Source organism: Rhopalosiphum padi, chromosome 2, assembly GCF_020882245.1.
Source record: "Rhopalosiphum padi isolate XX-2018 chromosome 2, ASM2088224v1, whole genome shotgun sequence".
NCBI lineage: Eukaryota > Metazoa > Arthropoda > Insecta > Hemiptera > Aphididae > Rhopalosiphum > Rhopalosiphum padi.
The window spans coordinates 24,513,799-24,538,562 of record NC_083598.1 but is presented as its reverse complement, the minus strand read 5'-3'; the positions used below and the strand labels follow the sequence as shown (position 1 = coordinate 24,538,562).

At 29.7% G+C, this 24,764-nt stretch overlaps 1 protein-coding gene across 1 annotated transcript in view; it reads left to right on the top strand.

Annotated features, from left to right (window-relative positions):
* LOC132919840 (uncharacterized) overlaps positions 1 to 24,764 on the top strand; it is a 249,795-nt gene that overhangs the window by 56,986 nt on the left and 168,045 nt on the right. The window contains exon 3 of the mRNA XM_060981725.1: positions 17,921 to 18,014. The gene's annotated coding sequence lies outside the window, so the exon portion shown is untranslated. The remainder of the gene's footprint in view (positions 1 to 17,920; positions 18,015 to 24,764) is intronic.

The following is a 24,764-nucleotide window of genomic DNA, read 5'->3' as shown; positions in this document are numbered from 1 at the left end:
TGTGTGTGTGTTTGTGTGTTATATATAGTGCGTCGAGCCACATACACTCGTCGCTTATAGTTTTTTTATCATTATTTTTATCCGGCCGGGACTCTTTTCGCTTCGTTTAACCACCACACTAATGGCAACCGGGGCGTTCCACCTGTAATGCCGTTATTTAATATTATATTATGTACCTACCTTATACTATATTATATTTTATAGTCATGTGAGCGCATGTATTGTTTCAATGACGTACATAAACGGTAAACAACGCAAAATCCAAAAGCTTTTGTCTCCGATATTCACGTGTATTATAATACTCTAATGGGCCTTTTCACTTTCGTGTTGAAAAATTCCTGTGCCAAACTATATTATATCCTTATCAAGTAGCAGCTATAAACAAAAAAGTAAATAAAAAAAAACCGGGGAAATCATATACAAATGAATTCAATAAAAATATACATGGATATAATAGTTATATTTATATACTATTATTACTACTACTATTATTGTTTTGAATGACATAATATACATGGAGGTATGTACGAAAAATAAGACGAGAATGAAAAGCCACATCATATTTTTATGGCCTAAAAAAAAGAATATGATAATACTACAAACTAAAAAATAACAACTCAAAAAAACAATAAATAGCGTCGTTCAAGAATCGACCCCCAGCAGTTCTTGTACGTGTTTAAAGTCGTGTTGTACAGATTTTACCCATTTAATTAATCCTGAACTTTAGAAAATCGGTTAAAACATTATTTTTATAAAAAACGTTTTATATTTAAGAACTTTAATCTGCCATTTTTTTTTTTTTTTGAGAACCGTAGTAATTCGAATTACTACTTTATTGATCAATAAGGCAGCAAGGGGAAAACTTTATATTATATCTTAAAATTGTTATGTTTTGTTAAATAATATAATATTCTAAATTTGTCATTTGACTAGATAATTATTTGTCTAGCTAATTGTAGGTATTATATTGAGAACTTTATTAGTATCATAAAATATGGGTTGCTAACTAGATGTAGTAGATTTACATGTTGATATTAATGGCATTATATATTCTTGTTAATCTAAAGTTATATGACAATAAGATGTGATGACTATGTCACGAGTCATGATAAGTAAGGTCACATGTATTGAGACAGCCTTTATTTTCGAAATGTTCTTAGTGACTTAATTGATAATATAACTTATTATGCACCATTTAGTCTAGATCAGTTAAAGATCAAAAGGTTATTAAGATTATTAGCAACAGACGGATAGACATTTAATTAGATGTATACAATTTAGTATATCAGTCATATTGATTACAATTCCTTTGAAGAACTCACTATAATATTATTTTGAATAGGTTGTCAAATGTATATAAGTTATCGTTTCTAAAAAATATTACACTATGTCATTTCACTATTTCAATACAGATGTAATACTTAATCGACAATAATGTCTTGAATTGATTACATAAGTATTTTACACAAATTTGACAATCCGTTAATAATAATTTATAATTATTAAACTTGTACCTATTATAGATTTTGATCGAAGCAATACACAATGTTTTTGAAAATCTCGATTTAAAACATTTAATTACATAATAACCCTAAACTTTTGATAAAAAAAATATATATATATATATATAGATATACGTATATTATATGAAATTAATTAAAAGATAACTCAACATATTTTACTCAGCCATTTTCCGAGTTCTATCTTTTAATTTAGTTATGCACGAGTAGGGGAGGGAAGCCACGATTTCTTAACTTTCATTATATTTGGTCCAGTTAACATTTTCGAACGAGACGCACGTTTGCGAAGGATGTATTATAATGAAATAACAATATAATATAGTTATGGTAATTCCGCTTTACTGGTATTTTGTGCACGATGAGAGATTTCATTTTCCGCAGTCCACTACATGCGTATATTATGATCCCGTCGAACCACTACACAACAATATTTCATCACTTATATAATAATAATATGTATTATACACCTAATGGCTAATTATAATATGTCTAAACCAATATACGTATACGGTTCGTAATACACAATACAGGCCGAGATTATAATGTACAATGGAAGACTGCGCGTTATTTCGGACCGGGTATGATAATGATCATATAATAATACAGACATTAAGATATACGAATACATATATACGTGATGTGATGACGATATTATGATGACGACAGAATTTAAATTTCATCGATGAACCTCTTTTTTTTCGTTTTAGATTCACCGCCAAATTATACAGTGGATGATATATTATAGACACGACATTGGCTGCATCTAAAATATGAAAACCCGTCGGAAACCGCATCGAAATTATAAGCTTGTATATCATATGCGATATTGTGTTCGAAAGATCCATATAATATTATTTTATCATATGAATATATTTTTATCCGGATAAATTATATCATATTATTGCGTTGCAAAGTCGGCCATGATAAATTAATTTCCATATTATCATCATTGAAATGCGTTTTCTATTCTGAAATAATATAATATGTTTATAATAATATTATATGTTATAATAGACTACTATTGAAATATTTACTATTATTTTTAATTTTCCTTTTTTCAAACTAATTTTCGTGAATCGTGATAATATTATGATATTAAATTAATATTTTTTTTATCGTATGCAGAGAAAAAATATAAAACAAACTACACGTGCGACGTGCTACAACGTTGATTTTTTTTATGACCTATTAAACATGACAATTCAAAATTAATTATAATAATATATATTGTGCGGAATTATAGCAGAGGGTCGAACGTTCCAAATATTCACGATAACTATCCACTTCGTATAAATCGATAATGTACAAACAAAGCGTAAACAGTGGGTAAAACAAATCCCTGAAAGTAAATTGAAATAAATAAATAAAAATGAAAAAAGCTGAATAGCCGGGATCCGATTTAAAATATTATTATATTATCGAGTTTGGAGAAAAATAACCGAAACAAAATGTATAAAAAATTCTAAAATAAATATAATAATATTATACTATTTATGCTAAAATTTAAAAACAATACAAGTGGCACTTTAAAACTCTTATTGTCATAAATATTAAATACAATACAATGACTAATAACATTTTATAAAAAAATTAAATTTTATTCTCATTTAAATAACTATTGCAAGTAATCAATAATTATGAGTAATGCATATTATATACTGTTATGTTGAATTATTTTTTTTAATTAAATTACCTAACTAGATATTTAAAAGAAAAAAAACTATGGCTCATACTGTTATATTTTTCAACTATTTTTAAACGTTTAAAAGAGATTTTCGTTTCAATAGAGATTGTCACTTTGACTAATTGATTCATAAACGGAACGAGGCTTATTAATTACGAAAAGCTGATTTTAAGATGTATAAATTAATATTTAATAACTTTCAGGCAAATGAGACTTCTTAAAATCAAAGTATTTCGAGGAATTTAATGAATTAGTAAAATAATTAAAAATAATAACGATATAACTTTAAAAATGGAGCTTAAATTATGTTAATAGATTTTTTTTTTCAATCTTTATTTAAAAATAAAATGTATTCAAAATATCAAATACACATGCACTTTTGTTGCTTGTTTTTTTTATTTTCTGACCAATATAATAAATTGCTCTTTTTCTTTCGGATAATCCTTTATTAACCCACAGAGTTTAACAAACAAACTTGCAATATATCGATTCTATTGACAAAACATTTGAAAAACGGACGAAAAACCATTGCAATTTTTAAAAACTCAACCAAAAAGAGGATGTTTAAAAAAAACAACAAAATAAGTAGTTTAGATAATAGAAAGTATATCATTATAATATATTATTTTAAAAAGTCACGGAAGTCTCTTTATAATTTAAAGCATTATTAACGAGCTGTATTTTAAAATAATATTACCGTATAAAAGTCAGTTAATTTAATTTTACGTGATTTTAATACCGTTTGGACTTTTTCGTAAGTGTATAACATTAATAAATAATAACACTCGTGTCAGAAGATAGAAAAGTTTTTCATTTTGTAAATTTTATTACAGTGTCCGTAATATTATAATTTTTTTAATAAATTTAATGTTGTTATGGTAGTGTGTATTACGAATTGTAGGTTTTATGAATAAAAGCTGTGGGTTATTAACTTCGAAGGTACTCGCTGGCCTGAATTAAAATAATTTATTAGGTTGAATAAGAAAATTGTCATTTATAATCTTTAAAAATGTTATAAGATAAAACTTAGTTCCTTTCTGAGTAAGTGTACAATTTTATGTATGCCAGTAAATTCACTAGTAGTAAAAAATACATGTTCAAAACGTATTACCTATATAAAAATATCTGCAAGAGCGGAAAATAAAAGACGTTCCTATAATGAATATAAACCCATAGCCGACGTCACGCGTCGCATTAATTAGGTACCAAGAGTAAAATTAATTCGATGGGTTTGATGCATAATTTTCTTGGACTTTGAAAATTCTGAACACGCACAAAACGAAAATAAGATATGTATTCGAGAAAAAAATCGTGGACAGTTCAATGAACGGTTCAGTTTATTTCCGGACTCGTAACATTCACATAATACCGGCGGCCTTTGTATCAATTATACAACATCACATTATAATAATATCACGATGGAAAATCATTTGATGATTTCAAAATAAGCGTATCTAATATCTATAGAGATTTTTCGTGGAAACCGTTTCCGGGCGTAATATTTCGAGTTAACATTATCCGAAACGATGAAAATAATACGCTCTCGGTGCTCTACCGCCGTTCGGCGCATAATAGAGATGTTATTTCACGTGAGGCTTACGTCTCTTTTGGCCACCAGTAGAATTTCACTATAAAATAGCACTCAAACTCCCTCTCGAGTTTTTGACGAAACACTCGAAATTCTTTCAGGTAAATCCCCGTAGTATTGCAATATTATACATCGCGTGCACACAACGATTTTTACAGAAATTCGACCGTTTTGATAACAACAATAATAATAATAATAATAATATATAAATTTTAATACTGCGAGGTTTCGGCGTCCGGGGAGGAGATAAATTACAGACATTTCGACGCATACCGTAGTTCTAGTACCCAACCTTGTAGTACGTACAGACAAGTATAATACATACACACACACACACATATATGTATATAGACTTGTATTATTCGCCGGTATAATATGGTCAGTCAACTTTGGGCTAATTTGGTGAGACGTGTTTTCTTGTGCCGGACTTTGCAAAGTATACACATATATAATATAATACCTTATACCCGCCGTATACATAGGTACCGCAATGTTCACAACAAGGTACGCGCGCATATATACGTTTATTATTAAATATATATTTTGTGCATATCTAGCGTGTTCGAGAGGGGTAGAAACGTATTAATAATTATTACGATAAATCCCTCCGTGACGATGGCGGCGGGCGGTCGTCTTTCGGGAATATTGACGCCCTGACCGGAGGAGAGGCAAAACTTGTTGCCCGGAGGTGCGGACTCGGCAATTCCGTTTTTCACCGTGCCGAACATAATATCATATTATTATTATTATATTTGCTATCGTCGGCATTACTCCGATTACGCTGTTTTGTATTAATGCTATCCGCCCGACAACGACAACAGTAAAGTTGCCCCAATGTAGACGACGCTACATCGATTTCTCGGTATTAAATATTATGTTCTTTGTTTGACCTCACTATATATGTATATAATACGTTTAATCTCTTTGGGGCGCGCTCGTTACTTCCCACAGTCCATTAGTCGTCCAACATCGTCGCAATGACCATGTTTCATGGCGCTGCGTCAGTCTTTGAGAAATCGTTAAATTAGGAAGGGAAAAAATGTCGGTTTATCTCTGACTAAATTTAATGAACGATAAACACAACACAGAAAATGAAATCTAATCTATAATGATTGATAAAAAAGAGAAAAAAAGTATTGGCCATATTAGACTTGTAACTTTGTATAAGGCTTAGTAAAGCGAACATCTTATGGCAGAACTCTTTACCCGTTTCCTATGATAACGTGACAACTGAAAACGCGATATATCGACGAACAGTCGTATACTGCAGTGGAACAGAACATAGCGGGAAAAAAATGAATAAATAAATAAATACTGTTCTGTCTCAGTTTTTTTGATTCGTTTAAGAGTCGAATGCAAACGTCATATCATCTATCTATATAATAGTTCGAAAAAAGAAAAAACCGTTGCCTTTTACGAAAAGTATAAATACATTGTATTTTATGTGATTCATATTATTTTAATGGACATTTCTTGTACTTTCTGGAACGTGTACAGTATACTATATAGATCGGTTATTTTGCAAAACAAACGTTGCAGGTATATATTATTGTATGATATATTTATTTCAAAGAATTTATTTGATGTTCGTTCAGACGTTAGATTTCGCACAGACGACATAATCTGATCTACCTACGCGTCACTTTCAACATTTTTCGTGAATCGCGCCCGATCTCATCACTCTCGCCCCGCACTCTCACAGCAATTTACTTAATACTTGACTGCTCCCAAACTTCGTTATGATGAAGTATGGCGCGCGTTTATTATTATATCATTGCCGTAGAAAATTTATTTTAAGTATAACGTAATATCTACGACGCTCGCCTCGGGGCATCGACGAATTCAACAATATCTGATTTCTGTAAATGTCTTCCAGCAAGTCACCGTTTTCATCGAATCACGAATACATTTCTCGAAGGGATATTTTTCCGCGTTATTAGCAGTTATAATTATTGTTGTGACCCACGTGAAGTACATTTCCGTCGGCTTGTCTCTGCAGTCCGACTCATCACGTTAAAATCGACATGATCCTCTATTCTACTCATTTCAATCGAGTTATCTTTATATTTATGTAATATCCTGTCGAACTCTTTAACGATAATATAATATACTAATTATACTACAGTATATTTATTAAAATAACTTTTCTTTTGCATTTGTCGACGCTTTCTAAACGAATTATTCGATCAAAAGACTTCCATAAAGCTTGCATTTATTTTAATTGGAAAAAAAATACTTTGTTACGATTTGAGGTGGCAAACTGGATTATTTTAATTAAAAATATATAGTATACAGTGTAATAAAATATAATTACATTACAATCGTGTTCGCTTTAATCAATATTACGATATAAAATTTTATCTCGAGTTATATTACAGTTATACGTGTACGAATAATACTGTAATAAACTGAGATACTATTATATAGATATTATTTACTTGTCATAATATCTAAAGTTCATCTGTCAGAGGAAGGTATGAGTAGGTACATAATTATTATGTCTGTCGACGATCATATAATATTATCGACATCGTCGTCTTCTGTGGCTACAGTATTGATATCAGTGCTGCTGTGTCCGTGTCCAGTGGTTATAAGTTATAAACATTGGGCCATCTATTATAACTTGTATAGTGTACTTACTTCAGCCCTTCAAATTGCCTATGATGCTTTTCAACGAAATTATCTTGTCAGTGGATCGTGCATGACCCAGGTTGTAACAGAACTATAGACGTTATTAGATAGGATAACGCAGCATCTTTAGTTATCGTTGTAGTGAATGGCATGCATATATTAATTCGATAGAGTTACAGTCGCGCATCAGTCAAATAGACAAATTCTATTATACTGCGATAACATTATGTTATACAAATAAAATGCATTAAACACAGACGCCAGGTGCTCAAAATATAGGTGCATCATTTAATTATTAATCGCACGCATTAGGTTAGTTGAAACATTATCCGTAGTATTTTTAGACAAATGATGATGATTCGTCATACATTTTTTTTAAACCATAGTTTAATCATAATGTTTAATTATTATAGTAATTATTATTTAATTCAACTAGGTACCTAAAATAGCTAATTTATTTTGTATTGTGTAGTTTTTTCGACAACATAGGGATGCTATTATATATGAATAGATATAGACAATATATAGTGTGTATATATCAGCGATGGCTGTTATTGATTAGAATGTTAAATACAATATGTATTTTTATTGTGTGGATGACACATTGGTTTTTCGACTATTGTCATCAATTCAATGAAGCGACCACAGTTGGATTCTGAAAGTCCGAAAAAGGTAGCGATGATGATTTGACTTTCAATAATACCTAATAAAAATAAACGTCAGAAGTACCTACATAATATTATATCATATATTTAAATAAATACGATATAGGATCTCGAGTACGTTCGTATCCTTTATTAACGATGGCATGTGTAGTGTACGAATAGTTTTAAACATCATTATTCCATACTGTTGAGAGGGATGAAATACGAATGAAAGTGGAGCGGAGAGAAAACCAAAAAATAGGGGTGGATTATAAACGCAGTTATATGTATTATATATATGTTTGTATTATATAGCCATACAGGGTATTATATAGAAATAACTGATAAATGTATTTAACCAACTACGTAATAATAATAATGATTATACGGTTCTTAATAATACTATACATTAAAAAATAGTTAATACTTATACCTAATTAGCAATAATATCATATCATTAAGTAAAACAAAATAAAAATTGATCAAAATAAAAGTTATTAGAAACATAATATGACTTCAATAATCATTACGTCTGTCAGTTATTTATTACACTATATTATGTACCTATATACCTATTATATATTATAATATTTAAGCATACCAACACAGCCGTGTAATAATTGACGTATTTATCGTTGGCTGGTGCAGCAAATGTGCACGACAACAAAAGGACGGTATAAGTTTCGTACGGTGAAAAGTTTCCACTACACAATATATTCATATATAACGTATGACGATGATAACAGTGCAGGGACAGTATGGAGTCGGTGCCGTCGGGCTTTTTATCTTCACTGTATCACGTCAAAACGTGAACGCGTCAAAAGTTTATACCGTCCACGTAATATACAACAATACTGCCTAGATATATATTATACATATTATATTATATTATAATGCCTTTATTCCTAAACTATGCATCTCTAGGCCATTTTTAGGGTAGGTACTACGGTCCAGTCTGTCCATAATGAAATTAAAGCATATTATTTATAATTTATTATAGTTTTTTTTTTATGTTAATATTTTTAGTATATAAATTTCATCGGAATAATTCATGTATAATAATTATTAATAGAAATATTAATATTAGTGATAATAATAATTGTAAAAACTAAAAATTAATTAGAACTAATTTGACCGCGACACGCTCATATAGCTTCCGCCCACGAACAACATTATAATTCCTGTTTTAAACACAACAAAATATTTCTGGAAAAAACATTAACGAAAAACTAACATGAATACACCATAATATTACATAATATAATTGAACACTACACAACCATTTAATTAAATATATTATCGCAGCACTTGGATAATTTATCCACTCAACATATTATAAACCAACATCATATAAAAATGTAATATTTATAAAATGTTATCTGGATAGAAAAAATACAAATTTAAGGCTTCACTAAAATATCTAATTTAAACAAAATTCAAATAACCCAAAATAAAATATTATTTTGAATAATAAAAGATGCACTCTTTTATATAACAAATCAAAACTTACTCGAAGACTTCACATAAAATCGCAGGACTAACTATACAATCTTATAACCGTTAATACAAGTCTTTAAGACTTCTAGCAATACATTTTTCAACCAATAATTAATAGCAATACCTTTAGTGAAATTCGAAGAAAACTGGTATCACGGCCTAGGTACTCCCCCTTTATATATAAAATAACATATCACTTACATTTTTATACATACCAAATTTGTAAAAAAAAAATTTAAATTAAATAAATGAAAAAAAACCATTATATTAAATATATAATTATAATATTAACGTGGCACTGCGTATTAAAAGTTTTTGTCTCTGCGCATTTTCATAAATATTATCAAATTAATTTTTTTGTTAACTGTCAACTGTCAACGTCACGCAATATTAAGGCAATTATTGTCGTTGCATTTTCATTTTCATTTAAATATAAATTTATTTTTTTTAATCTTGTGGAAAAAAATATTATATCGTTTAAGATTAAAAAAAAAAATGACAGTAAATGAAACCGAAATAATTGTTATTATGGTGTCTTACACTTAAAATGTATTTAAAAAAACGAAGTCACAATATAATGAATTATTATAAATGGTGTGTAAAATTATTTTTTAATAATATGATTAACATCTTACTGAGGCTAAATTGAACTTTAAACGTGTTTGAATTAATGAAAATTGTAAATTCAATACCATGATGACCATTATGAAACTTAGCATCGTAAGCATGATACGCTTTACATATAGTTCAATATCATAATTCATAATTTAATATTTATAGGCCTAAAAAAATAATAACATAATAATAATGATAGTTATTTATTGACAGTTATTTTATGTAATAACTGCCTTTAATAATGAATAGCTTACTTACAGTATACTTTTTAAATATTCAATTGAATAGAAAAAGAAAAAAATGTTTTCGTAGTAATGCGTCTACAGGGTGTAGTTATCGAATTTAATCAGCACGTCTGGAAGGTATGAATATTAATTTTAAATATTATAACATAATAAATATTATTATTATTTGGTATTGTATTTGCTATTTTCCATTATTTTTATTAAACTAATTTTGCCAAATGAAAAATTGTGCAGGAGTTTATTAATGAAAATGGATACTTAGATTTTCATTAGAGTAAATTAAGGTGTACAAACAACCAAAATTAATATATTAAAAATGTGTATATATATATGTGTGTGTATACAGTATATTAATATTCATATTATAATATATATTAATGAGTCTCGTAAACAGAAAAAAAAACTGAAATAAGTCACCCGGTTAAAGAGAATATTATAGAATATTATATGCCCGTAATATATATATATATATATATATTATACCCGGTAATAATACGAGTCAAGTAAATCACACACAATATTACTAAGTATATGTATGATTTGAACGAGCATATGTATAAGAAATATTATTATATTATTAATAATTCACTCATGTGATAAGTACCTTACCTTTTAATGTTAATTATTAATAATCTATATAAGCTAGTGGCCATTTCAGAAACGATGTATCATATTTTAAATATAGTAAGCTACCTACGTGGTTAGTAATAAAATTAAACAAGTAAATACAAAAAATATATAACGATATTTATATTTATAGCAAAAGTAAAACGTAGGTACACAAGTGATAACATTACGACAAAATACGATTACAAAATTGTATTTTCATTTATTAAAATGTATTTCGGTTTGGTCGATTGCCTAATATGACATTTGTGATAAAACATCAAAGTCGTGTACAAGCCGACAGTTTAATGAATTCATAATCAGGGTTATTAAGCACAAGTCTTAAATTATTTTAGATAAATAAAAAATATCAAAACGACTTGCTTATACAAATATTAGATTTAAACTCATTTATTTGCCTCTATTGAAATCGGCGTTTTTCATGTTAGCTTTTGAATGAGATACGGGCGAATTGCGTTCCGAGCAACGAGCTTTTATTAATAAAATATATTAATTTTCTTTAATAAATGTCATCAACTTGGCGCAAGTTGCTATGTATTCCCACCCTTATGCTTTAACAAGAGAATCTTAAACCCCCAAAAACTTAATATAAGAAGAAAACTCATACCACTACAACAGTGAAGACCAAAGACCACTGAAATTAATTCATCGCATATACGCCATAAATACAATAATGCAATATAATATCGTTTACAAAAAAGAAGAAATAAAATTATAATAAATTCTAAGTATGTAAACCATATAATTTAATGACTTTTTTTGCAGGATGTCAAATCAGACTTTTTGAATGTATATGGAAATATAAATATATGTACCTACTGTAGTTACACTTGTGAACGTTTTAGTTTAAAATTGTGACAAAGAAATTACCATATTATAATATTACGTTCTGCTCAATTAGGAAATTCTTAACATATGACGTTGTTTCGGATAGTGTAGTTAATTAATTCAAGACAATTTTCACAGTTAAATTTAAAAAATAAAGTAAATAATATATTAGTACAAATTTCAATAATATAATACAACATAGTGTAATACAATAGTAGAGAAACGTAACTCGTCAGCTATAGTACATCCGAATAATATGCTGATACGTGGAATGTTCCGTTCCCCTTTTTTAGACTAGAGGTCCTACAATCTGGCCAACGCCCTTGATGTTTTAGTAGGTGAACGTTATTTTTTTTTTTTTAATACGGTAGCTAGATCACAATTCGTAATATGAGAGATACTTCATTTGGTATTGATACACCGGATAGGTTGCCCCGACCTTACGAAGCCAATTACTATTTTTATTTCAATAGACAACTTTTAATAAAGTCCGTCATATAATATTATGTTTATTATACTGTATTTTTGATGTATAATTAATCGCGATGTCGGTTTTCGGTTATTATGTTACGAAAACATATGATTTTGATGATAACCATGCGTTGTTATTCTACTCGTGTTAGTATAATATTGTTTATATGAATCCATGAGCCCGTAAGGCCGTAACAACGATATCAATTGCATCCAAATTATGCATGTGAAGAACCAAATTTAATATTTAATTATATAATTTGTCCATGGAAATTAATATAATAATTGATAACAGTTTTATATTCTATAAAAATATGTTAAAAAAAAAAAATATTCGTAAACGTGACACTACCGAACTTTGTCAAATATTTATTTCACATTATACATTCTGTACTCGTGAAAGAGTAATTGTATTACAATAATAGTTAAATTAATAGTAAAAACCCCGGTAGGAATACTAATTCGAATGTATGCATTCAAACAATCCGGAAACCGTTCGAATATCGATAGATATGGTATGGAATATATTATATGAGTGTATTAGGATTTGGAATTTACTAAAAAAAATTTTAATTTTACCAGTCATGCGTTTCCTCCTTGTTGTCGAAAAAAATAAATGTTATACAATATTATATTATATCATTAAATTTGTCATTTAAAGCAAGTCTTGCATATAAATATTGTATTTTAAGAACCCGTTTGAAATTGATGTCTGACAATTTCGCCAATTTATTAATGCATACTCTGTGAATTATATACAGTTTTTTCCAAAAACGCGCTAATTTACAGCGTTAAATACTTTTAGGAATGAAAAATAATAATTAATAATATCGATAGGATCCGTTAAACAAAACTATCATTAAAGAAACGTGTTAAGTATACAACAAAGTCGATGCGTTCGTTACAGTACTGCAGCTAAAAAAATTTCGAGGACACCTTATGGTACTACAGTATTTTAACGGGGGACACCGATCGTGTACCTACGATATCTCACCAATCTCCATAAATAATCTAATATAATATAGAAACTAGCTCAACATAATATTATTATGATCTGTGATTCAAACCTATACCGCCGTTTGTGATTTCTGTCGAATGTACACGAATATATTATAATAAATTAAAATATCTTCCGTCACTGGCCACAGCAAACTACCACGACGGAGTAATTTTTTCACCCGTCGCTCGCAGCACTACACACACACATACACCGTATACGTTGGCTTATTTCCGTGATTAGCTGTACCCGTGAACGACATGCATTATAATACAACGCTATACACACCGTACGCTGTAACGGAAAACCACCTGAACTTATTACAGCACCCGCGGAACACACCGTAGTATAATGCCCACGTATTAATTATGTACAGTTTCGGCAGGCGTGCACACTCACACAACCGGAAGTCCCCGAAAGTTGTCATTCCGGTCGGAGAGCCCCGCGCCATAAATCCGATGATTGATTGATGCGCGTACACACATATATTATGCGTACACTGGGCCGCTAATATCATATGCGCGTCCAATAATCGATAATTATTCGAAATTAAACCTAAGGACGATATTCGTAGTCACGACCAGAAAGTCAATCTATAACGTCATATAAGTATAGTGTGTTATATAATATATTATACTATAATATTATAATATCTAATGATTATAAATTATAACCATATACCCACGTGAATTATAATACCGTCCGTGTAAGATGTCTTCTTCGACAAACAACGTTATGTTATATAATGCGATCCGACAGTATATTATTTAGGTAGATAGGTATTAATCAAGGTGGATAATGGATATTGTAATGTTAAATTAGTTATTATCGCAATGGGTAACGTATCATGTTCACCCCGCCACCGGCCGTTAAATCGCTCGTCACGCCATAAGCAGCTATAATATTACATACTTTATGCGCCACGTATGCGTATGGTTTCACGCGCATGCTAATATACCGATTTATACGCGAGTGTGAGAACTTGGTTGACACTTTTGCAGTTTTGCGCATATAATATATATATTATATTATATTATTTGTCTCGAACATCTTACCGCAGTGTCTACAGCACCCACCTAGCCATTTCTGCTCAAGTTCTATCATAGTCAACGTACCGTAAATTTCGGAAAACTTCTTTTAACATTAATACATATTATAAAACATATAAATTATATAATATATATAACTATATACATTTCAACCTTCATTCGCTTTCAGAGTGAGCTTATTTATTGTTATTTCGAACAAACAAAAATAATATTAAACTCCTTTTATGCGTTATGTCTAAGAATAAAGAATAAAGAGAATAAAGTGCAAACCATATTATTCATTAAGTATAGTATTTTTTTTTTTACTAGACAGGCGATATTTTAGTTCATATTATAGGGTTTTGTTTTTTTTAGAGAAAAAGGAGTTATTTAGAGATGTTTTATGATCAAAAGGACGTATAGGTATGGATAAACTAAAAATAATGTTGGCAGACGGGATAGTGAACCGGGAAAACCAACCCATCCCAACCTATGAATACTACGGCAGTGTATATTCGTGTATAATATTGAAAAATATTATATTGTTCCTTTTTGTCGAAAAATTGGGAACTTTATTTTTATAAGAATGTGGTTTCTTGAAAAAAAAAATTAAAATAAGTCAGCATTAGCTGAGAATAGCTCGGTCTTTGAGAACGCGGTATGTTTTAAATTTAGAAGTAAATTATTGGTTTTATCGTGAGATTTTCCTATTACGTCCGTAAACTTCCCGCAAAAGAACCTTTTTTAATAAATTGAATTTTTTCCGTACCTTCAACCAGTGCGATAAAATATCGAGTAAATCGTAGAATAATATAAATCGTTAAAACAAAACATTTTGCGCTCTGCAGTACGACGGTAAATGTATGCATTATAATATTATAGCAACACATCACCAGTCCCTTCATTCGAATCAACCGTTTTCTTCTGTGCGAGGGGGTGGGGGGGGGGGGGTTGTGTGTGAGTGCGCGTGCTTATTAATTCTCTCTGGTGCAGACGGGGCCTGCGTTTCATGCGAGTAAAATACGACAAATCGAAACGCGTGTACATGTTTTTGTCAAGCGAGCGTGTGGGTACTCGTTCGAGACGTGCGTATCGGTGCCGCGAAAACCGTTGAACCAGAAACTCGAGCGCCGTCGCTCGCTTTTCGTCGTGGACGTTTTAATCTCGGGACACGTGACTCCCGTTGACGACACTCTGTACACAACACCGCTGTTACTGCGACGATAGTATATAACGACTAATAATATTGGTGTCTATTATTATTATTATTATTATTATTATTATTATTATCATCTCGTCTGTGTAACGTAACTCGATATACGGCGAGGGCGACAGCAACAACATACGTAAACAGCGTCGGCCGTCGTCCGTCGAAAGAATAATACGATGTAACAACGATCAATGTACACGGTGGTGTGTGTGTGTGTGTATAAAGCAATAATGCCATACATCAGCATTGCGGTTGATTCGCGTTGTGACACGAGGATTTATTCATTTCGACGTGCGTGTGTACAATAGGTACGTATAGTGTCGGCCAGAGGCAGAGTCTTAGCCACTGGGTCGAAACGTCAACCCGTTTAGTGAAGTCATCGCATTGATCCCATCCGATTTACCTTTCAACGGACTTGTATGTTATTCTCTATTTTTCCCCGTGTTTCGTTGCTCCCGTTATTTAATTTAACGAATGACGTATTCCCTGGAAACACATCACGGATTCTGTCGAACGTAATTAGAAAATAAATCGACAACAACAACAACAACAATAAAGTAATAAAGGAAACGAAAAACGAGATTATTGTAGTCAGTGGGGTTTTCGCCACAGAGACACTACTCGAAACGAAACAGTATACGGCAATCGGGTAAAAAGTATAATATGTCGAATTGTGTGCAGGGTCCCATAAAAAAGATAATATCTTAACGGTTTTGATCAAAATAAAAAATTAATGAAGTCATAATGACTGTTATAATAATGGTAATAGCCAATAGGTATATTATACTTACTATGTAATATTTCCCGACGCAGCTCTTCGCTCGTGACGTTTACTGCTCGATGTGGATTATATATATATATTATACACGCGTACGCGACCGAACTTTCGCGTATATACATAGCTACATAATATTCGAAATGCTTTTCGAAAACGACAACGCCAAGTATCATTTAATGCTCGCACGCGATGGCCGCGGGGGCATTGGTTTTGACACGTAAACGTTATATTATTATTAAGTGTACGGGGCGTTTACACGGACGGGTGTATATATTATATACTATGTACAAGGTGATCCATTTTATTGTCTACACTCGTTATTTCGAAAAACATTAACTTTATTTGATCCTTACCATGTATTACACCTACATTATTTAATTTTACTGCAAAACGACATGTTTGAAAATAAAATTATATTTTTTTAAATTTGTATAGTTAACGGTTAATTAGTTATGAGAATAGAAAGTTTCAACGAATGAAGTCGAGTGGCACAAAGGTAACCCGCAAAATGTTTGTCTACTACTCCGCTAATAAAAACTTTAAATTGGTACTCGACTACTTACAATACTTACATATAATTAACTACCCGCTGCTCGTTTGAAGTTCAATTTGTATGTATCGAAATACTCCAAAAAAAAAACACTATGCTCCGGAGTGTGATCTGAAAAATGTTTTTAATTTTGTTATTAAAAATATAGCGATAAAACTTTAAAAAATAATAATGATAACGTTAGAAAAAAATATAATTAGTATTCAACAATATTATTGCTTCACGATGAGATAAAATTTATGAAAAATAATAACATAATATATAGTGTTTTAAAACTTTACGAAATAATGAGAGAATACACTTAAAAGTATCACCTTCTATATAGTGAAATTAAGCTATTTTCCATGCATTATACGCGGTTACCTTTATACGAAGCTTAGATAAACGCCCTGGGGAAATCTCTCGTACAAGCGGCGTATATTACACCTGCATTATTTTGCGACGTCATATTATTGTACGGACCAACGTCGGTAATAATCATCGCGAAACGTCTGCTACAATTTGCAGTAAAGTAATTTTGAAAAATTCGAATCGTTAGTCTGTGAATTTTAAAAATTTTACCGTTAAAAATAATAGCATACGTGCAAAATATTATTGTTATTGTTAAGAGACATCACACAGATAATTACCGTCGATTCGTGTACAGACAATATTAATCATCGATAGGTATGAAGTTTTATACAATATAATTGTATGACAGATAATATTATATTATAATATGACATTTTGGGCATAATACGAAATAGTTATTACAAGGTTAGATTCTGTAAGATGTTTGTGTTTCAGTGATTTTACTGAAAATAGTTGTACAATTACTAAGATCGATCAACCAAAAACGACTAAATGATTTAATATAATAGTGTTCTTGTTAATAATATAACAATATTGCACAGAATATTATAATATTTATATTTATTTAATATTGTGAATATTGCATCAACGTGTATGATAATGTTATTATAACAATTCGCAGTGAAATCAACTGATTTCTTATCTTTATGTTTTAGATATTAAAACTACAATAAGAGTATAATACAGAGAGCAACGAAACAGAATATTTGGGTTGACGTCAGTCGCGTCAGTGCAGGCATAACCCAAAATGTAAGTACCACATTGTGTTTGATACTAAAACCATGTACATATTATACCTATTATTATTATATTATACACTATACGAATAAGCAATTTTTATTTAACTTTTCAATTATTGTAAATAACAGAATATATTATTATTATTTTTATTTTGTCAACTGAAACAATTGTCCCACGCCGAATGTAATTTTTATTGTTTTTTTTTTTTTTGGTTTTGACACACGCGGCAGTTTTCCACGTATTATTATTTGTCCAAAATGTACATTTTTTTTTTCATTTCATTTTCTAGATAATCACCCACACATGTACATATATATTTTTATCCGAGTTAAATTTCAGCTTTTAATTAATTTTTAAACTTATTTATAATTACATAAAATGAGGAAGTTAAAAAAAATGGTTAAAAATTAATTAATGTCCATATTAAATCAATGCTACGTTCACAAAGAATCTATGAATGGAAGAGTTTAATCGTCTAGATGAGTAAAAAGATGATATTATATTACCTAAATATCTAATGATATACCTACATCGACTTTTTAATATTACGTAAAGTATTATAAGTCTAATATGAAGGAGTGTAAAATAAAAAATGTGTATACCATATAATACATATACACCACACCTACATAATATCATAATTTTTGTTTCTTACATAAAACTAAATACACTGTATCACTGTTATTCTTATTCGAACGCGAATCTATTATTCAATAAAGACGTTGTCAAGACCGAGTAAATATTTTAGTCTTAGTTTCATAAAAAAATTATGTACCTGATTAAATAATTACATTTAATGAAGATAAGCAAATTAATTTGGGTTAAAATATTTTAAAATCCTCTTATGTTAAATTATCAGTTCAAATCTAATAATTTATTATCACCATACCAGATTAATTAAATTCGGTAAATGAGAAAATTTGTCAACACATTTTAATTTTATATTAATTGTAACTTCATGTACAAATTACAATTAAAAATTAAATACAGTTTAAAAAAACATTAAGTTATTTGGACCTTAATTATAATATATTTTAATCAAAACAAGTTTTTTTTTTTTTTTTTTTTTTTTAATACTAAATATAACGAAAATAGTATAATGCGTAACTGTGCTATTGGTTTCACAATTGCATTTTTGGAGATAAAAATAGCTCAACAAGTCATGATATTGGAAATTGAAAATAATGACTTTTATAGTTTTTGATTTTTTTGTATTTTTAGAAACAATTATGAGGATTGACAAAACCAAAAAAATGTATACAAAAAACCTATTATGAACATAACTTCAATTAAAATTTCCATAGAATTTATTTTTTCAAACATATAGATTGATCACAATTCTTGAAACTGAATTCCCGTGAACCTACAGGCTATACAATATTATATTTATAATTTTTATTATTGTATATTTTGAATTGCCAGACAAATAGTACAATAAGATAACCACACACCTGCTACTAGGAATAATATATTAAGTATACATAAAAACATATCATTATAATATAATATAAGCGTTTATTAAAGTTAGAAACGTGTTTTGTATAATATTGTAGGTATTGTTTACATTTTGGGAATTAATATTATTAATACCAACATACTTATCGGTCTTACCTTAAAAATTACATTAATTTAATTTAATGGTCTTACATTAATTCCACGCAGAATATTTTTCAGTCATACGTTATACGTTGGATGAAAGTTGCCTAGACATCATAAATTAGACATCGCCATTAACTGTAGCCACAATGTAAATTTTACTTAAATTAGGACCCAAAGAGTTTTGGATAAAAGTTTTCGGACGAAATGTTGTGCAACGGACCTAAACGCGTATAACCAACATTCTTTGAACTTAATTTAATGGTCATTGCAAAACCTTAAACGTATAACGATCCTCACGCGTGCCACGAGAATAATATTTGTTTTCATTAAGGAAAAAAGTTATATATTACCGTAATACGTCTCTTGGTATTTTTTTTTTTTTTTACGTCAGCGAGACGGTTAATGCGTAGATGATGTGGTCTGTGAATTATTTTTGGTCCCCGGGGACGCATGTAAACCACGAAGTACCTTTTTTATTAGTCGCCGCCAATTCCATTACGGGAAAACGATGCAGTACTCTTGCTAAATACAAGTACAGGTAATATTATAAAAACGTAGAAGTTGTGTTCTCAAGGGGGAAAAAATAAACAGCGATAATAACTGATTGGCAAGGAAAGGTTTACATTATTTTTCCATTACTCTGTAAGATTATATTATTATTATTATTTTTGAGGGATCGTAGTTTTGTACGCCATAAAGATAAAAAAATAAAACATTGTTATTTCTACTGACTCAGTATATAGTTATGGTATTTGAAACAAATCCCCAAGAATCTTTTTGTTTATTGGTATTTTGGCGAAATTCTTATGAACACACACTTACAACTAAAATTACTGATACGAAAATACTGCTTCGACATTAATAGAATACAGAGGATTTTTTGAGTATATTAATTAACGCTCCATACACTTTAAGAATGCTTCCCAGTAATTTAAAAATATTTCGATTATTACTATTATCATTATGTACTTTTCATTTAGTTTTTGAACTGCACGGCGATATAATTCAAATGAGACTTTGGTTAAATTAAAAATGTTTATAACCCAATATTATAATAAAATATAATAATATGAATATCAGCTTCTATTTAAAAATAGTTGTAATAATTTGGACTAACTCTTATTGGAAAATCAAATATTATTTAATATCGCTTTTCAATTTGCTTAACTAAATGTCTAAATTAAGTTTCTCAATTTTTTGAAATACTTATTATATCATTTAAATTAATAAAAAAAATCAAATTAATTCAAAATCAATAAATTAATACTATTAACTATAAAGGTAAACAGCCATATAATATTACATATTTAATAATTTTAATATAAACAGATATTAAAATAATGATTGCAGGTATTTACAATGGTAAATTTTATCATGGGCTCAAAACTAAAATATTCTAAATCGATTTTATTATAAATACAATTTTTATAAATATATATTTAACAAACAATTTATTTATTCAAGCTCACAGAAAACCAATTAAACGAATTATTCAAAGAAGTATCGAGAACAAAAGATTCTAAATCATCTCAGATTACAAACATTTTGTTTTTAATTCTATGAACCTAAATTATACCATCTTATTAATTTGTTATTAACATCGTGACTCGTGACATATCAGCTTTTGTATGACCTACCTATTGCTTCCTGGGAAACTAAAATTTAATTCAAAAAACAAAAAGTTAAAAAATATATTAACCCAACAATTTTGACATTATCGTTTTATTTTATACGTTATAAGTTTTGCTTAGAATATAAATAAAAACAAATTTCAGGACGTAACGTAAGAACAATTTTGTTAATTTTTATGGTTGACGAAAGAATATATTACAGTTTGTAGTTGCTCCCCTGAATAATTTAATATTTTGAGATAGCGGCAATTGAATCTGAGCTCACGATATACGATGACGAGTGCGCATCATTAATTTAATTTTAAATCGATTAGGTCGCGTATAATATCTCGTTTGATCAAATTACTGTCGATTAGGATATACAATTTTGAGTCTTTTTAATTATACTTTTATCAGTAACAATAAATTACCGGGCGACGTTTTTTTTCTTCATTATTATTAAATCAGAAATGTCTTAGCTACACTAATCACGTCACACAGCAATAGCAATAATCAACTCAGTGTTTACTAGCGCGCGATTTAGTTTTCTGATTCGGTTCTTAATAATAAGCCAGTATTGGGTATTATATTTTTGTCTGAGGAATGACATTTATTTGTGTGTGTGTGTGTGTGTGTGTGTGTGTGTGTGTGTGTGTGTGTGTGTGTGTGTACACTTCGTTCGTGTTCAACAGCCACACTAAAGCTCGCATTGGGGAATAAACTGCGTACTTTGTTGAATTGACGAACTGTAATTACATTTTGCGTGCGCGCGCCTGTCTGTCTCGTTGTTCTGAATATGACACATATATTATATTTATAATAATACATAATCCTTTGTACGCGCATGCCCACACACAATAACAAAGCACTCTGAGGATGTATATTCTAATAAAGTATATGCGTGTGTATGTATTCTGCTATGATAATAACAATAATAATAATATAATATTATAATGGATCATCCCGGTAAATTATTATTAAATAGGATTAAATTCACTATATCGCCACAGAAAACGGCGTCGCACCGTTACTCGTAATATTTCCGGGTTCCGCGCAACGATGAGTACATAGCTCACTGCGATTTAAACCATTCGGATTGTTTGTGCCGGCGTTTAAATTCTAAACAGCGGGACGCGCTTGCATTACATCACAATTGATAGTAATGTGAACGTGAGTATGTGCATGATGTCTAATTATATAATACGCAGTCCGATATTATTAAGTACGTGTAGTTTTACAATATGATTATGATGATGATAATAACTATTATTTATAACATGTATGCACTCCCGAGTAAGAAAAATTAGTAAGCAATAGCAATAATCAAAAATTAAAACAAAACTATTTTATCTACTACATCGATTTTACCAGCTATATTCAATAATTAATATTAATATTTTGGTTTTAATATTGGATAGATTTTAAGTTATTCAACCATTTTTTTTTTTTTTTTACTATTAATTGTGTACATATTATTATAGTTTTACTCATATTATTACGGTCGCTGAAATTTGTTGACAGTATATACAGTGGTCATACTATAATAATTAACAATAACAAATATTACAAGAGAGCACAGGTACAGTAATCTTTATCGACCAACTGTATATTATGATAATCGTCTGTTCTTAAGAAATCTATATGGTAGGATATATCATATATATGGATGTATCATACATTAATTATTATGTTAAAAAAAAAAAGATGATGTGTTCCCAAGTCTCATTTTGAATGGTCATGCCACGTTCTAAACATCATGTTTTTGCAAAACAAAATCGGTTTGTAACAGTTGTTGCTGTAGTGAAACCATTACAAGGCTTGTGCACTCGTAGACCCTGTCGAATCAGACGTAGCAACCCGAGAACTAAAATAATTTTTCTATATCTACCGCGCTGATTCGTTTCGTTCCAAGTTTAATTGACTCGTTTAAAAACCCGATTCACCGCTCAATCATAGTTTAATTTTAAAACAACGCGGAATTACTTTACTCCGCCATACAAAGTTTCTTATTCAATCGTTTACGATTTGGCGACGGGTGAGAATGATATTTTTCCGCGCGGTTAATATAATCACCACAACTGCTGCAGCCCGGTGTGAGTATAATTTAGACTTTTGTTCGCGGTCGACGATACTGAAAAACCTCGAACGAGGATGCGTGCAAAAGTAATCGGTTTTAATTACAGACTTCTGCGGCTCTATTGACCACGATCGGCTGAATGTTGGGGACGTGTGGCAGGAGGGGAGTGAAAGCCCAGTCTGTACCATTGTAAACCAATGGCTTCTATATACGGAAATTTATGAACCGCACAGCACAAAAACGACGAACAACCATTGTTCTACGGAATATTCACTAATTAACCTGAATATAATATTAAGCAGTCACCATAATTCCCGACAAAGCTGTAATACAGTGTATTGTTCTGTAAAACAATTTACACCGTCGCTGTGATGTGTATAAAATAATAATATAACATATACAATATTATATTATACGTTCCCGGGGAATAGGCACTTCAAGCAATCATAGGTAACAAAAAAGTTGAACGATTTGAGAAGTATATTATATATTATGTATTTTATAATACACGTATACGACTATACACGTGTTGTACGTGATATTTTTTAGCCTCTATTACACGATTTCCAAAAAAAATATTAAGAAATACAAAAAAATGTGTGTTATTTTTGTAAATTTCGAACAAATATTATAATATTATACTATTTATACTTCTATAATATAGAATAGAAAAACATTAATGGTGAGAAGTTTACATAGACAGAAATTACGATACGCTCCGCGAGTATATTTGTTTTTATTATGTATAAAGAGTATGGAATATCAAAGTTAGACATTATTTATTTTGTATTGCGTCATACCATTGTTATTATGTTTCTGTACACAATAAGGTTAAAAAAAAATCTTTACAGATATTTCAAGAAGGGAAATCGTCTTTAAACATCACGAAATGCAATTTACCAAACGTGACGTAACTTCTGAAGTTATTTCGAGCATCGAAAAAAATGTGCCAAATGTGCCACCGTAAAGCTCAGAGCTGGTACACTAACTAGTTGAAAAGTTAAAAATTATCTATAATTTATCTCGATCAATAACTTACCAACTACTAAACTAGGTATTTTATAGGTTCAGTGATTGACTATAACTTAATAAAGTAGTTTTATTTTCAGCGTGCAGAATAACGCCAATTTAAAGTGTCTTCTATAATACTCAAAAGCATAATATTGTTTAAAATTGTAAGAAACCGCGACCTATTATATGAAGTAGTATAACATTCGAGTTAAAAAAAAATCTTTGTTGCTAATAAAATGTTAAATTATGAGCATAATATCGAACATACAATAGAAAATATACAAAAAAACTTGTCGATAATAATAATTCATTATTAATTAACATTTATTATTTGATCGATCAAGTTTTGATTGGATCTATTAGGTATAAAAATATATTTGTTTTTGACACATGCCACTGGATATTCGAAAATATATTTATATAAAAAATATAGTTGACACGACCGTCAGTAGGTAATTATAT